A 17,980-nucleotide genomic window follows, 5' to 3' on the forward strand; every position below is an offset into this window, starting at 1 on the left:
GCTTGAAGTAAAAGAAATCCAATTTTCTTCAGACACCAAAACGTCACCTCCTCCATGCACCAAGGCAAAGAGAATGGGGATTGTGGGAAAGGAAGTGATACTTAATAGTTTGACTGTGGTGCTATTTGCCTCCTCCTGCTGGCCAGTAGTGGTATTCCCAACAGTAATTGATGAAGCCATGAACTCACCATATCTTAGGAAAGAAATGTATTCATGCATGTACGTGTTTGTACATTTGTGTATGTTTGTGCGCAATCATTGCTTTGTTGTGTATATAGATACACACTTATGTGTGCGCAATCATTGGTGTATTTGTGTGCGCAATCATTAGTGTATTTGTGTGCGCAATCAGTGGTTTGTAGTGTGCATTCCTGCATACATGTGTGTGTAAACTGATTGGTGTATTTGTGTACGCAATCAGTGGTTTGTAGTGTGCATTCCTGCATACATGTGTGTGTAAACTGATTGGTGTATTTGTGTACGCAATCAGTGGTTTGGAATGTGTATTCCTGCATACATGTGTGTGTAAACTGATTAATGTATGTGTGCGCAATCATTAGTGTATTTGTGTGCGCAATCTAGTGTATTTGTGTGCGCAATCAGTGGTTTGTAGGAGGAATTCCTGCATACATGTGTGTGTAAACTGATTGGTGTATTTGTGTACGCAATCAGTGGTTTGTAGTGTGTATTCCTGCATACATGTGTGTGTAAACTGATTGGTGTATTTGTGTATGCAATCAATGGTTTGTAATGTGCATTCTTGCATACATGTGTGTGTAAACTGATTGGTGTATTTGTGTGTGCAATCATTGGTTTGTAGAGTGCATTCCTGCATACATGTGTGTGTAAACTGATTGGTGTATTTGTGTGTGCAATCTTTGGTTTGTAATGTGCATTCCTGCATACATGTGTGTGTAAACTGATTGGTGTATTTGTGTGTGCAATCTTTGGTTTGTAGAGTGCATTCCTGCATACATGTGTGTGTAAACTGATTGGTGTATTTGTGTGTGCAATCAATGGTTTGTAATGTGCATTCCTGCATACATGTGTGTGTAAACTGATTGGTGTATTTGTGTACAAAATCAGTGGTTTGTAATGTGTATTTCTGCATATATCTGTGTGTAAACTGATTGGTGTATTTGTGTGCGCAATCAGTGGTTTGTAGAGTGCATTCCTGCATACATGTGTGTGTAAACTGATTGGTGTATTTGTGTGTGCAATCATTGGTTTGTAGAGTGCATTCCTGCATACATGTGTGTGTAAACTGATTGGTGTATTTGTGTGCGCAATCAGTGGTTTGTAGAGTGCATTCCTGCATACATGTGTGTGTAAACTGATTGGTGTATTTGTGTGTGCAATCATTGGTTTGTAGTGTGCATTCCTGCATACATGTGTGTGTAAACTGATTGGTGTATTTGTGTGTGCAATCATTGGTTTGTAGTGTGCATTCCTGCATACATGTGTGTAAACTCATTGGTGTGCTTGCATGTGCAGTCAGTGGTTTGTATTAAGCATTCCTGCATACATGTGTGTAAACTCATTGGTGTGCTTGCATGTGCAATCAGTGGTTTGTATTAAGCATTCCTGCATACATGTGTGTAAACTCATTGGTGTGCTTGCATGTGCAATCAGTGGTTTGTATTAAGCATTCCTGCATACATGTGTGTAAACTCATTGGTGTGCTTGCATGTGCAATCAGTGGTTTGTATTAAGCATTCCTGCATACATGTGTGTGTAAACTGATTGGTGTATTTGTGTGTGCAATCATTGGTTTGTAGTGTGCATTCCTGCATACATGTGTGTAAACTCATTGGTGTGCTTGCATGTGCAATCAGTGGTTTGTATTAAGCATTCCTGCATACATGTGTGTAAACTCATTGGTGTGCTTGCGTGTGCAATCATTGGTTTGTAGTATGTATACATGTACTGTGTGCCTGTGTAAATGCAATAATAGGTTTGCCCAAAGACTTGAACTCTGACCTTTTGCATAGTCTCTGGACTACTCTGCTCAGATATTCTACGTGGGGCTACACAGACATATAGAGCCAGTCCTTCCTCCCGCCATGCCTGTTGTAGACCCAGCACCTCGAACGGTGTGTCCACTATAGAAGGTGAACTTAAACCTGGCACCTGGAAAGGAATATAGAGAGAAGAAAGTAATTTTGTGATTACTGTCTGTGATGTAGGAAATGGGGCATCGAGACCTGAAAACTCACCAGGGAGAGGAGCCACACAATCACGGCATTGTAAGTGTTAGCAAGGGTGAGCAAGGAATCAGAAGAGCGGCCACTCTGCTGTCCAGGTATAATGATCTGACCACAGCTAGACAACCAGAATGTAAGGAGAAGAGTCTCTACCTCACTGCTTACAGGGGACAGCAATGGGCTAATATGCGGAGAGTAAGACGCTTCCTAAAAAGAGGATAAATTAAATGGAAACGAAAATTAAACATTCAAGATTTAGATAGAGCCTACAATGGGAAAAAAACACTTTCCAGTTTATCCTGATATCCTTTGCTGAAAGTTAACTCCCTTCAGTGAGAGTATACTGAGGTATGGCAGCCGTGTTTGCAAAAATGTTAAAGGGACAGTAAAGTCAAAAGTAAATTTAAATAGTATGGATATAGCAAAACATTTTAAACATATTTCCAATTTACTTCTATCATCAATTTTGCTTAGTTCTCTTGGTATCTTTTGTTAAAGGGTAATAATAGGTGAGCTTAGGAGCGTGTCTTTAGCCTTCTGGCAGCAGTGGTTGCAACAATGTTTTTAGCAATGTTTTACATAGTTCAGTGCTCTCCTTCAGGACCTATTTAGGGCTAGTTTGCGACGGTAGTGACTTCTGCGTTAACTCCGCTAGTCTGAGTTTTTTTTGCGCGCATCGGGTTGCGCTCGTATTCCAAATTGAAGGTAAAAAGTTTTCACACAAGCGCTAACCTAACGCGCAAAAAGCCGAAACTTGGAATATCGCAACCACGTTAACATATATCCCTATAGGCTTCAATGAAGTGCAAAAACTGCAAAAAAAAAAAAAAACATACCCTTTTCAATCATACACAACAGTTAGCGCACCAATTGTAATCTTGCCCTAAATGGGGACACCAAACCAGCTGATGCAAATACTAATTATTTTTTAAATGTTTGTTCCACAAATCATTAAATCAATTTATGCTAAATTATGCAATAAATTTGGATGGCTTAACCCCTCACGTTGGCCGTTCTTTTCCATTGAAGGGGATAAATAAAGTGGCTCTAGACATAATAGATGAGACTGCACTATCGCCTGATCCCTCCAAGAGTGAGGCATTTTGTAATAGCATATCAGCGCCATTAGCAGGCAAAAAAACCTCTTAAGGACAAGCGACATACAGAGTAGGTCCATCTCATTAAGGGGTTAACTAACTTTTATAAATAATCAATGTATCCTATGCTTATCATTGCCTGCTTATATACATAGCGCCATCGACAATTGCAACATACATAACAGGCCTCTATGAAAGCCATGGGGTTAAATAAACGTCTATGAGCTGTCGTGATCCCTCTTTCCCCTCTTACTGGATGAAACAGTACTGGCGTTTCCACTGCCATTGGCTGACGACTGTTCACTGAGCTTCGAGGTTTCAGCTCTTCCAACTGCGTCTGCATTCTCTGACGTTTCTTCTTTTCTTTTTCCTGCTTTTCCCGTAGATCTATCTCTTCTTTGCTGCAGGAATACATGAGACGTGAAAACAATTGTGAGTCTACACAAGTTTTAAATTATTTCTGAAATTCTTTATATTGATAAATTAAACAAAATAGAGTGAAAAGTATTTAATATGTTATATAGAGTTGTTACTTATTGCAGTAAAGAACCAATATACTCATTAAAATGCCAGGTTTATAAAAGTTTATGGTTAAAGGGACACGAAACCCAATAATTTTCTTTTAAATTCTGATAGATCAATTGATTTTAAACAACTTTCCAGTTTACTTCTATTTCAAATTTGCTAAATTCTCTTGGTATCCTTTGTTAAAGGAACATCAATGCACTACTGGGAGCTAGCTGACCACATATGGCGAGCCAATGACAAGAGGCATTTATGTGCAGTCACCAGTCAGCAGTTAACTCCCAGTCGTGCATTACTGCTCCTGAGCCTACCTAGGTATTTTTGCAACAAAGGATACCAAGGGAACAAAGCAAAGCAAATAATAGAAGTAGATACCAGATAAATTCCTTTCCTTCCTGGCAGGGAGAGTCCACAACTTCATTCCTTACCATTGGGAAATACAACACCTGGCCACCAGGAGGAGGCAAAGACACCCCAGCCAAAGGCTTAAATATCGCTCCCACTTCACCTATCCCCCAGTCAGTCTGCAGAGGGAACAAGGAAAAGTAGAAGAAACATCAGGGTATAAAAGGTGCCAGAAGAAAAAATATAAAAAGGGAGCCGCCCATCAAAAACATAGATTACGGGCAGGGTCATGGACTCTCCCTGCCAGGAAAGAAAATAATTTATCTGGTAAGCATAAATTATGTTTTCCTTCCAAAAGGCAGGAAGAGTCCACAACTTCATTCCTTACTGTTGGGAAAACTATACCCAAGCTCCAGAGGACACTGAATGAATAATGGGAGGGAACAGAAAAAAGAGGCGGACTCTATTCTGAGGGCACCACAGCCTGCAAAACTTTCCTCCAGAAAGCTGCTTCAGTGGAAGCAAATACATCAAACTTGTAAAATTCAGAAAAGGTGTGTAAGGAAGACCAGGTAGCCGCCTTACAAATCCGATCCATTGAGGTTTCGTTCTTAAAGGCCCAGGAGGAAGCCACTGCTCTAGTGGAATGAGTCGTAATCCTCTCAGGAGGCTGTCGTCTCGCTGTATCATAAGCTAAGCGGATGACACTCCTCAACCAGAAAGATAGAGAAGTCGTAGTAGCCTTCTGCCCCTTATGCTTCCCTGTATAGATGACAAACAAAGAAGAAGATTGTCTGCATTCCACAATAGAACTTCAAGGCACAAACCACATCTAGATTGTGAAGCAAACGTTCCTTCGCTGAAGAAGGATTAGGACACAAGGAAGGAACAACAATCTCTTGATTAATGTTACGATCCGACACCACCTTAGGGAGGAACCCTAATTTAGTGTGTAAAACTGCCTTATCAGCATGAAAAAACAGATAAGGGGGAGTCACATTGCAAAACACAAATCTCAGAAACTCTGTGTGCAGAAGCAATAGCCAACAAAAAAAGAACCTTCCAAGATAACAATTTAATGTCAACAGTATGCATAGGCTCAAACGGAGCCTGCTGCAAAACACTAAGAACAAGATTGAGGCTCCAAGGCGGAGCCCCAGATCTAAACACAGGTCTGATCCTAGTCAGAGCCTTAACAAAGGACTGCTCATCTGGAAGCTCAGCCAATCTTTTGTGCAGTAACACCGACAGGGCCGATATCTGTTCCTTCAGTGAACTAGCAGATAAACCCTTCTCCAGTCCATCCTGGAGAAAAGATAAAATTCTGGCAACCTTAACCTTATGCCAGGAAAAACCACGCTCTTCACACCAGTACAAGCAAGTCCTGCACTCTTTGCGGTAGATACGATGAGTAACTGGCTTACAAGTTTGAACCAGAGTGTCGATAACACTCTAAGAAAACCCTCTCTTGGCTAAGACTAAGCATTCAATCTCCACGCAGTTAGCCTCAGAGAATCTAGATTTTGATAAACGAAGGGACCCTGTATCAGCAGATCTCTCCACCAGGTAACCTCCACTTAAGATGAGGACATCCCCACCAGATCCACAAACCGCGTCCTTCGAGGCCACGACGGAGCAATCAGAATCATTGATGCTCGCTCCTGCTTGATGTGAGCTACCACATGAGGGGAAGCAGTAATGGAGGAAAAATATATAAGTCTGAACCTCCATGGTACTGATAGGGCATCTATCAATTCCGCCTGAGGATCCCTTGATCTCGACCCGTATCTGGGTAGCTTGGTATTGAGGCAGGATGCCATGAGATCTATCTCCGGCGTCCCCCACTCGCTGCATATCTCTGCAAACACCACAGGGTGGAGAGACCATTCCCCTGGGTGAAATGATTGCCTGCTGAGGAAGTCCACTTCCCAGTTGTCCACACCCGGAATGTGGATCGCTGAGAACGTACATCCATGAGTCTCCGCCCACTCTAGTATCTGAGATACTGCTCTCATCACCAAGGAACTTCTGGTTCCCCCCTGATGGTTGATGTAGGCAACCGAGGTTATATTGTCTGATTGGAATCTGATAAACTGTGACAAACCCAGAAGGGGTCAAGCCTTTAAGGCATTGAAGATTGCCCGTAGTTCCAAAATATTGATCGGAAGGGAGGACTCCTCCTGAGTCCACAGACCTTGTGCCATCTTGGCACCCCAAACAGCTCCCCAGCCGGAAAGGCTTGCGTCCGTAGTCACAATCTCCTAGGATGGTCTCAAGAAGCACATGCCTTGGGACAGATGATCTGGATAGAGCCAGCAAGAGAGCGAGTCTCTCGACAGGTTGTCCAGCACAATCTGTTGAGACAGATCTGAATGCATAGTTGTAAGGGTCTGAGATGAAATCTGGCAAAAGGAATGATGTCCATACAAGACACCATGAGTCCGATCACCTCCATACACTGAGCCACTGAGGATCTCAAGGAGGCCTGGAGGGCAAGACATACAGAAGTTAACTTGCTACGTCTCTGATCTGTGAGGAATATTCTCATGGATATGGTGTCAATAATTGTCTCCAGGAAATTCACCCTTGTACTTGGAGTAAGAGAACTCTTTTCCAAGTTTATCTTACATCAATGTGATCGAAGAAGATTGAGAAGGGACTCCGAATGTCCTTCCGCTAGAGGAAAAGATGGTGCCTGTACCAAGATATTGTCCAAGTAAGGCGCTACTGCCATACCTCGTGTTCTGGCAACGGATAGAAGAGCCCCCAGAACCATCATAAATATCCTTGGAGCAGTAGCTAGGCCGAACGGAAGAGCTATGAACTGGAAGTGCTGGTCCAGAAAGGCAAACCTCAGGAACTGAAAATGTTCCCTGTGAATTGGGACGTGAAGGTATGAATCCTTCAGGTCTATTGTGGTCATAAACTGTCCTTCCCGAACCAGAGGAAGGATTGATCGTATTGTCTCCATCTTAAAAGAGGGAACACTCAGAAACTTGCTTAGGCACTTTAGGTCCAGAATTGGACAAAAAGTTCCCTCCTTCTTTTGAACCAAGAAAAGGTTTGAATAAAACCCCAAACCTCTTTCTGCTGTAGGTATCGGGACAATTACTCCTACGGTAACCGTAGAGATAATGGAGTCCAGCCCTGGACCGAATAAAATCTTCCCCTTGAAGGGAAGAGAAAGGAGTCTGGATTTAGAAGTCATATCCACAGACCAAGACTTAAACCAGACAAGGGCTAGAACCGCAAAGCCAGAAGCCTTTGCATTTATGTGAATAATCTGCATATTCGCGTCACAGAGTTGGCAATTCTCAGTGCTTTTATTCTCTCCTGAATATCCTCGAGGGGAGTCTCCACCTCAGTGAGCTCCGACAGAGTGTTGCACCAGTAGGTAGCTGCTCCAGCAACCGTGGCTACAGCTGCCGCCGGTTGAAATAAAACCTCTGTATGTTGAAACATCTCCCTCAGAAAGGTTTCCATTTTCTTATTCATAGGCTCTCTAAAAGAAAAACTATCCTCCAGAGGAATAGTAGTATGCTTAGCCAGCATAAAGATAGCGCCATCCACCTTAGGGATGGAGCCCCACAAATCTAATTGAGAGTCAAGGACCGGGAATAATTTTTAAAAAGTAGACGAGGGGAAAAAGAAGTTCCTACTCTTTCCCATTCATTACTTATAATGTTCGCCATCTTAACTGGCACAGGAAAAGTCAGAGGAACCTTCCTATCTTCATAAACCCTGTCTAATTTAGGGATCTTAGGTTCCTCAGGGAGTGTAGCGTCTGGAACCTCTAGCGTAGACAGAACCTCCTTTAATAAAAAACGCAGATGCTCAATTTTAAATCTAAAGGAGGGTTCCTCCGCTAAAGGAGGTTTAGAAACTCAAGTCTCCGACTCAGAAAGTTCACCATCTGAAGCTACAGAGGTTAACTCATCCTCGGATAGCTGGGACATAGTAGCTAAATCCAACAAATATTTAGATGACTCTAGGTCTAACAATCTTTCTCTTGTGTTTGTTAGAGCAAGGTAAGGCACTCAGGGCCGCAGACACCACTGATTGTATCTTTGCGGTAAAGTCAGCTGGAAAAAGGCCCCCTCCAGATGGAGGATAAGTTGAGCCGCGGGGAACTGCATGTGGAGTGGGTAATGTAGAAAGGGTAGTAATTTCTCGGGACCCAGATTCCTGAGAAGTAGACGGCTCAGAGGAGCTAATAGCGCTATGAGCATTAGCAGGCTTGTCTCCCTTCTTAGACTTTATAACAGTGTTTAGGCAAATGGAACAAAATTGAGCAGGCGGGCAAACCATGGCCTCCTCACAATATAAAAAAGAATTATTAATCAGAACAGAAGGAGCGGAACCTTCTAATGTAGTATCAGAGTCCTCCATAGCTTTATATATACCAACAGAAGGACAAACAAAAAGAAGCACTTTTATTTAAAAAACTGCACCTTAATACTCCCAATAGCTGGGGCACTCGCCACCTCCTAGACCCAGACAGCTAACAGTGAAACCGCTCTCCTCAGGAATCATGTCTGCAGCAGGATCTTAGGAAATTAAAGAGACCGCACCTGGTCACGTGGTGCCTAAGACAGGACTTCCCTTGCTATGAAAAAGGGCGCTAAGCTATTATGAGCTGTGCAACACTTCAAAAACGAAAGTGAAACTGGTTTGTTCCAAGCCAAAAAACACACAGTCTATGAGCCCAAAAAAAAACTCTTACATTAAGCAGATATAAAATCCCCAAGCTGTTCAAATAATCTCCCTGAAGGAGATATTACCTCTTGATCCTATTGAGGTATAAAGGAGCCACACTGTGACCCTGTATAGCGTTTTAAAGTGTATATATAAAAATGGTCTTACCCTCCAGGATCTATGCTGTGGAACAGGCACAGGCTCTCAAGTGTGACAGTCTTGCAGCAGCGCTTCTGAAATGGACTTGAGTGTGTAACAGTAAGCAGTGAAACTCGTCAACATTGATTGCTCAGGAGCTGTTAGCGACAGTCTGGATGGGTTCGCAGAAAAAACTTTCCCTGCATCTCCAGACTCTAACTTTCATCAATACTCTCATTGAGAGGTTGACATGATTAATTAAAACTTCTGTCGTTTCTTGAAGGGAATATACCCATTACAGGACTATCCAAATCTTCTGACACTTCTCTGCCACCTCCTATAGTGACGAAAGGCAAAGAATGACTGGGGGATGGGGAAGTGGGAGGTATATTTAAGCCTTTGGCTGGAGTGTCTTTGCCTCCTCCTGTGTCAAAGTGCATATATGTCCAATACTGTGTCCATTGTGATTTTGATTACACACAATGCAGATACATCTCATAATTTATCTATACAATATCCCACATAACCCTTTAATTCATGGGGATTATAAGATGTTTCATCAACTCAACAACATGCAAACTCAGTACCTAATCATTCTAGGTTTCCAAATAGACATGGTTTGCAAGCAACCAGTTCTACACTTGTATTACAAGTTGAAAGTAAATGCTATCACTTGAGCGCAATTGAAGCTAACTCACGTCAGGTTATCGTGACCTCAGAGCTCTGGTTAAATGTTTTGCTAAACAAAAAATTCTCACAAAACATCTAAAAAATGCATTACAAAGTATATACACTCATAACACCACCATCTAATAAAAAATATTTAAATTTCAAAGATATGAGGTCTCAGGTGTTAGAAAACAAAAAGCAGGCAAAGAGCTTTAACATTGAGATACATACATATACGTCTAAATATGTATGACTTCTATGTGGGAATACATTATTGCGGGAGCAATATCCTAAGTTCAGCTTTTTATGTGCTTTGGGTTTGCATGCAAGCTAAAACAGTTTGCTATTTGTCTAAGGTATGCTATTTTAAAACTTTAAATAAGCCCTATTATATCCAATATTTGCCTTAAAGGGACAGTAAACCTTAAAAATAATGTTATATAATTCTGCAAGTGCTATAGTTCTAATAGCCTTTTTTACCTTTAAATATGTAAAAATGATGGCGCTTTTACAGACCCGCTCTCTGCTGAGCGGGTCTGTAATATTTAGTCAGCACATCGGGCCAGCTGTATAGTCACAGCCCGGCCCGACCGTGCCATAAGACTAAGTGCAGCTCGCTCCTGTGACAGGAGCGAGCTGCACTTAGTGCTATGGCGCGGTCGGGCCGGGCTGTGACTATACAGCTAGCCCGATGCGCTGACTAAATATTACAGACCAGCTAAGCAGAGAGCAGAGAGCGGGTCTGTAAAAGCGCCATAATTTTTACATATTTAAAGGTAAAAAAGGCTATTAGAACTATAGCACTTAAATAATGTTATATAATTCTGCACTATGTGCAGAATTATATAACATTATTTTTAAGGTTTACTGTCCCTTTAACAAATATCAACATTTGTATGTCTCTTTCAACAGTACAATATTTTGCTGTTGAATTGGTAAAATTCTCTAGCGTTCTGTATTATAATTAGGTTAGAAGCAAAGATCTAAAAACATTACTTTTAATTTTATACCTGAGCTTTACTTTATTCGTAGGATGATGAAGACTCTCTGTGACATTATCGTCTTCCTGTGATGTCCCTTGGCATTTTTTTGGAGATGTGTGGGGACTCAGTAAGAAATCATCTTGGGATTGGGGTATGCTTGGGCTGTGCACAACACCATTGCCTGCCTGCAGGATGTCCTGTCCTTTCTTTAGAGATTGGTTAGAGCTCTGCATATCTCCTGCCTGCGGGATCTCCTGTCCTTTCTTCAGAGATTGGTTAGCGGTCTGCATATCTCCTGCCTGCAGGATGTCCTGTCCTTTCTTTAGAGATTGGTTAGCGGTCTGCATATCTCCTGCCTGCGGGATCTCCTGTCCTTTCTTCAGAGATTGGTTAGCGGTCTGCATATCTCCTGCCTGCGGGATGTCCTGTCCTTTCTTTAGAGATTGGTTAGAGCTCTGCATATCTCCTGCCTGCGGGATGTCCTGTCCTTTCTTTAGAGATTGGTTAGAGCTCTGCATATCTCCTGCCTGCGGGATGTCCTGTCCTTTCTTTAGAGATTGGTTAGCGCTCTGCATATCTCCTGCCTGCGGGATGTCCTGTCCTTTCTTTAGAGATTGGTTAGCACTCTGCATATCTCCTGCCTGCGGGATGTTCTGTCCTTTCTTTAGAGATTGGTTAGAGCTCAGCATATCTGCTGCCTGCAGGATGTCCTGTCCTTTCTTTAGAGATTGGTCAGAGCTCTGTATATCTCCTGCCTGCGGGATGTCCTGTCCTTTGTTTAGAGATTGGTTAGAGCTCTGTATATCTCCTGCCTGTGGGATGTCCTGTCCTTTGTTTAGAGATTGGTTAGAGCTTTGTATATCTCCTGCCTGTGGGATGTCCTGTCCTTTGTTTAGAGATTGGTTAGAGCTCTGTATATCTGCTGCCTGTGGGATGTCCTGTCCTTTGTTTAGAGATTGCTTAGAACTCTGGATATCTCCTGCCTGCGGGATGTCCTGTCCTTTCTTCAGAGATTGGTTAGAGCTCTGCACAACACCATCTCCTGCCTGCGGGATGTCCTGTCTTTTCTTCAGAGATTGGTTAGAGCTCTGCACAACACCATCTCCTGCCTGCGGGATGTCCTGTCCTTCCTTTAGAGATTGGTTAGAGCTCTTCATAACACCATCTCCTGCCTGCGGGATGTCCTGTCCTTCCTTTAGAGATTGGTTAGAGCTCTTCATAACACCATCTCCTGCCTGTGGTATGTCCTGTCCTTTCTTTAGAGATTGGTTAGAGCTCTTCATAACACCATCTCCTGCCTGCGGGATGTCCTGTCCTTCCTTTAGAGATTGGTTAGAGCTCTGCATATCTGCTGCCTGCAGGATGTCCTGTCCTTTCTTTAGAGATTGGTTAGAGCAATGCACAACACCATCTCCTGCCTGCGGGATGTCCTGTCCTTCCTTTAGAGATTGGTTAGAGCTCTGCATATCTTCTGCCTGCGGGGTGTCCTGTCCTTCCTTTAGAGATTGGTTAGAGCTTTGCACAACACCATCTCCTGCCTGTGGTATGTCCTGTCCTTTCTTTAGAGATTGGTTAGAGCTCTGCACAACACCATCTCCTGCCTGTGGTATGTCCTGTCCTTTCTTTAGAGATTGGTTAGAGCTATGCATAACTCCATCTTCTGCATGTGGGGTGTCCTGTCCTTTCTTTAGAGATTGGTTAGAGCTATGCATAACTCCATCTTCTGCCTGCGGGGTGTCCTGTCCTTCTTTTATAGAGAGATTTGGGCTCTGTTTGACACCATCATCTGCCTGTGATATTTCCTGTCCTTTAACATAAACATTTTGGCTTTGTTTAACATTGTCTTTTGTCTGTGACTGTTCTTCAATAATATTTTCTCTGTTTTGTTCCTCCATTATTTGGTTGGCAATCCTATTATTAACCCTACTCTTCAGTCGCCTCCTCCTTCGTACTTGAGGAGCTGGCACCTCATCGGAGCCTTCCATATCTTCCACGACAGGGGAGGAATGAGAGGTAGTAAGTCCAGGCAAGTCTGGTGATGCAGATCTCTTAATGCTGTGAAGCTGTTTTAGCAGAAGGCTTTTGCCAGTCAGCTCATAACTAAAAAGACAAAATTGTTTTGATTTTAGGATCAGATAAACAATGACACAGTATTGATCTTTAACAAGAAAATAGCAAAGAGAGCAACATAGACTTCTAAACCCTTCCTTAAAAGGGACAGTATACACCAATTTGCATATAACTGCATGTCATAGACACTACTGTAAGAATAATATGCACAGATACTGATCTAAAACTCCAGTATAAAACCTTTTAAAAAAGCTTACTTAGAAGCTCCCAGTTTAGCAATGTTAATGAGGTTAGGCTGTGACACCCAGTGAAAAGGGCTGGGAAAGCAGAAAGAGCAGACACTCCCCCTCTCTGCCTTCCCTGCATATGACAAGACAGATTACACAAACAATAGCAGCAGAAATCTGTAGACCTGGGTCTGCATCTGATACTTTGGGGCTTGGTTAGGAGACTGAAAATCAGCACAATGTAATAAAAAAAAATAAGCAAAACTATACATTGTTAGAAAGCCACTCCTAGATGGTCTATATAAATGTATCATCTACAAAACATTTAAGCAAAGAAAAATCTAGTGTATAATGTCCCTTTAATCCCAGATGGTATTTCATAAATAAAGAGTGTTGTATGGTTATGAAAAAATCATAGTGATCCCCTATACAAAAAAGGAAATTTATGCTTACCTGATAAATTGATTTCTTCTACGATACGACGAGTCCACGGATTTCATCCTTACTTGTGGGATATTATCCTCCTGCTAATAGGAAGTGGCAAAGAGCACCACAGCAGAGCTGTATATATAGCTCCTCCCTTACCCTCCACCCCCAGTCATTCGACCGAAGGTTTAGGAAAAGAAAGGAAAAGCTAAAAGGTGCAGAGGTGACTGAAGTTGTAAAAATAAAACAAAATATAATCTGTCTTAAAAATGACAGGGAGGGACGTGGACTTGTTGTATCGTAGAAGAAATCAATTTATCAGGTAAGCATAAATTTCCTTTTCTTCTACAAGATACGGCAAGTCCACGGATTTCATCCTTATTTGTGGGATACAATACCAAAGCAACAGGACACAGATGAAAGGGAGGGACAAGACAGAGACCTAAACGGAAGGCACCACTGCTTGAAGAACTTTTCTCCCAAAAACAGCCTCAGAAGAAGCAAAAGTATCAAATTTATAAAATTTGGAAAAAGTATGAATGAGCCGTAATTCTTTCAGGAGGCTGCTGTCCAGCAGTCTCATATGCCAGGCGGATAATACTTCTCAGCCAAAAAGAAAGAGAGGTAGCCGTAGCTTTCTGACCCCTACGCTTTCCAGAATAAACAATGAATAATGAAGATGATTGATGGAAATCCTTAGTCGCCTGCAAGTAAAACTTCAAGGCACGGACCATGTCCAGGTTATGTAACAGATGCTCCTTCTTAGAAGAAGGATTAGGACACAAGGAAGGAACAATAATTTCCTGATTAATATTTTTATTTGAAACAACCTTAGGAAGAAAACCACCTTATCAGAATGAAATATAAGATAAGGCGAATCACATTGTAACGCTGAAAGCTCAGAAACTCTTTGATCAGAAGAAATAGCAACTAAAAACAGAACTTTCCAAGATAACAATTTAATATCCATGAAATGCATGGGTTCAAACGGAACCCCTTGAAGAACTCGAAGAACTAAATTCAAACTCCAGGGAGGAGTAATTGGTCTAAATACAGGCTTAATTCTAGTTAGAGTCTGACAAAAAGACTGAACATCTGGCACATCTGCCAAACGCTTGTGAAGCAGAATGGACAAAGCAGAAATTTGTCCCTTTAAGGAACTTGCTGATAACCCTTTCTCCAATCCTTCTTGGAGAAAAGACAGAATCCTGGGAATCCTAATTTTACTCCATGAGTAACCCTTAAATTCACACCAGAAAAGATATTTACGCCATATCTTATGATAGATTTTTCTAGTGACAAGCTTTCGAGCCTGTATCAAAGTATCAATGACCGAATCAGAGAATCCTCGCTTCGATAAAATCAAGCGTTCAATCTCCAAGCAGTCAGCTGCAGAGAAATTAGATTTGGATGTTGGAAAGGACCTTAAACAAGAAGGTCCTGTCTCAAAGGAAGTTTCCACGGTGGTAGAGAGGACATGTCCACTAAATCAGCATACCAAGTCCTGCGTGGCCACGCAGGCGCTATCAGGATTACTGAAGCTCTCTCCTGTTTGATTCGAGCAATCACGCGTGGAAGGAGAGGAAACGGTGGAAACACATCATCTAGGCTGAACGACCAAGGCACTGCCAGGGCATCTATCAGTTCGGCCTGTGGATCCCTCGACCTGGATCCGTAACGTGGAAATTTGGCATTCTGACGAGATGCCATCAGATCCAGTTCCGGTCTGCCCCATTGGCGAACCAATGAAGCAAACACCTCCGGATGAAGTTCCCACTCCCCCGGATGAAAAGTACGACTTTAGAAAATCCGCTTCACAGTTTTCTACTCCTGGGATGTAGATTGCCGACAGATAACAAGAGTGGGCCTCCGCCCATCGGATTATCTTGGATACTTCTGTCATCGCTAAGGAACTCCTCGTTCTCCCGATGATTGATATATGCCACAGTCGTGATGTTGTCCGACTGGAATCTGATGAATTTGGCCGAAGCCAACTGAGGCCATGCCTGAAGCGCATTGAATATTGCTCTCAGTTCCAGGGTATTGATTGGAAGTAGAGATTCCACCTGAGTCCAAACCCACTGAGCCTTCAGGGAATTCCAGACTGCACCCCAGCCCAGTAGACTGGCGTCCGTTGTCACTATCACCCACGAGGGTCTGCGGAAACAAGTCCCCTGGGACAGATGATCCGGCGACAACCACCAAAGAAGAGAGTCTCTGGTCTCTTGATCCAGATTTATCTGAGGAGATAAATTCGCATAGTCCCCATTCCACTGTCCGAGCATGCACAGTGCAGTGGTCTGAGATGAAAGCGGGCAAACGGAATGATGTCCATTGCCGCTACCATTAATCCAATGACCTCCATGCACTGAGCCACTGATGGCTGAGGAATGGACTGAAGTGCTCGGCAAGTATTTAGAATCTTTGTTTTTCTGACCTCCGTCAGAAATATTTTCATGTCTACTGAGTCTATAAGGGTCCCCAAGAAGGGAACCCTTGTCCGAGGAACTAGTGAACTCTTTTCTATGTTCACTTTCCAACCGTGAGTTCTCAGGAAAGACAATACTATGTCCGTGTGAGATTTTGTCAAATGATAGGTTGACGCCTGAATCAGAATATTGTCTAGATAAGGCGCCTCTGCTATGCCCCGCGGTCTGAGAACCGCTAGAAGAGACCCTAGAACCTTTGTGAAGATTCTGGGTGCTGTGGCCAACCTGAAGGGAAGAGCCACAAACTGATAATGTTTGTCCAGGAAGGCAAATCTTAGGAACTGATGATGATCCTTGTGGATAGGGATATGAAGGTAAGCATCCTTCAAGTCCACAGTAGTCATTGGTAAGATTGTTTGTATAGTCTCCATCTTGAATGATGGGACTCTGAGAAATTTGTTTAGACACTTGAGATCTAAAATGGGTCTGAAAGTTACCTCTTTTTTGGGAACCACAAAAAGATTTGAGTAAAACCCCTGTCCCTGTTCCGGTTTTGGAACGGGACAAATTACTCCCATGGTAGAGAGGTCTTTTACACAGCGTAAGAACGCCTCTCTTTTTATCTGGTCTACAGATAATCGTGAAAGATGAAATCTCCCTCTTGGGAGAAAATCCTTGAATTCCAGTTGATACCCGTGGGTTACGATTTCCAGCGCCCAGGGGTCCTGAACATCTCTTGCCCAAGCCTGAGCAAAAAAAGAAAGTCTGCCCCTACTAGATCCGGATCGGGGGCAGCCCCTTCATGCTGTCTTTGTAGCAGCAGCGGACTTCTTGGATTGTTTACCTTTATTCCAAGTCTGGTTGGGTCTCCAGACTGACTTAGATTGAGCAAAATTCCCTTCCTGCTTTGCGGAGGAAGAGGAAGCAGAGGGTCCTCCTTTAAAGTTTAGAAAGGAACGAAAATTTGTTTACCCCTCATCTTAACAGACTTGTCCTGAGGTAGGGCATGGCCTTTACCTCCAGTAATGTCAAAAATTATTTCCTTCAATTCAGGGTCTTACATTTGAAAGGAATAGCTAAAAACTTAGATTTTGATGACACATCAGCAGACCAAGATTTGAGCCATAATGCTCTACGCGCTAGAATGGCAAATCCTGCATTTTTCGCCGCTAATTTAGCAATTTGAAAAGCAGCATCAGTAATAAAAGAATTAGCTAGCTTGAGAGCCTTAATTCTATCCAAGATGTCATCTAATTGAGTCTCAACCTTCAGAGATTCTTCTAGAGCATCAAACCAAAAAGATGCTGCAGTAGTTACTGGAACAATGCAAGCCGTAGGTTGTAAAAGGAAACCCTGATGAATAAATCATTTCTTTAGAAGACCCTCTAACTTTTTATCCATAGGGTCTTTGAAAGCACAACTGTCCTCAATAGATATAGTTGTACGCTTAGCCAGGGTAGATATAGCTCCCTCCACCTTAGGGACCGTTTGCCACGAGTCCCGTATGGTGTCTGATATGGGAAACATTTTCTTAAAATTAGGAGGGGGAGAGAACAGTATACCTGGTCTATCCCATTCCTTTTTTACAATTTCCGAAATTCTTTTAGGAACCGGAAAAACCATCAGTGTAAGTAGGCACCTCTAGATATTTGTCCATCTTACACAATTTCTCTGGTGGTATCACAATAGGGTCACAATCATCCAGAGTCGCTAAAACCTCCCGAAGTAACAGGCGGAGGTGTTCAAGCTTAAATTTAAAGGACATCACGTCCGAATCTGTCTGAGGTAACACATTTCCTGAGTCTAAAAGTTTCTCCCTCAGACAGCAATTCCCTGACCCCCAACTCAGAACACTGTGAGGGTACATCAGAAATAGCCAATAAAGCATCAGAGGATTCAGTATTTACATTAATACCTGACCTACTGCGTTTACCCTGTAACACTGGTAATTTAGATAATACCTCTGTAAGGGTAGTTGACATAACTGCAGCCATCTCCTGCAGAGTAAAAGAATTAGACGCACTAGAGGTACTTGGCGTCGCTTGTGTGGGCGTTAAAGGTTGTGACACTTGGGGAGAAATGGATGGCATATCCTGGTTCTCTTCAGATTGAGAATCATCCTTAGGCACACTTCCTTTACCTAAAATATGCTTTTTACAGTGCAAGGCCCTT

The sequence above is a fragment of the Bombina bombina genome, chromosome 11, assembly GCF_027579735.1.
Source record: "Bombina bombina isolate aBomBom1 chromosome 11, aBomBom1.pri, whole genome shotgun sequence".
NCBI classification, from domain to species: domain Eukaryota; kingdom Metazoa; phylum Chordata; class Amphibia; order Anura; family Bombinatoridae; genus Bombina; species Bombina bombina.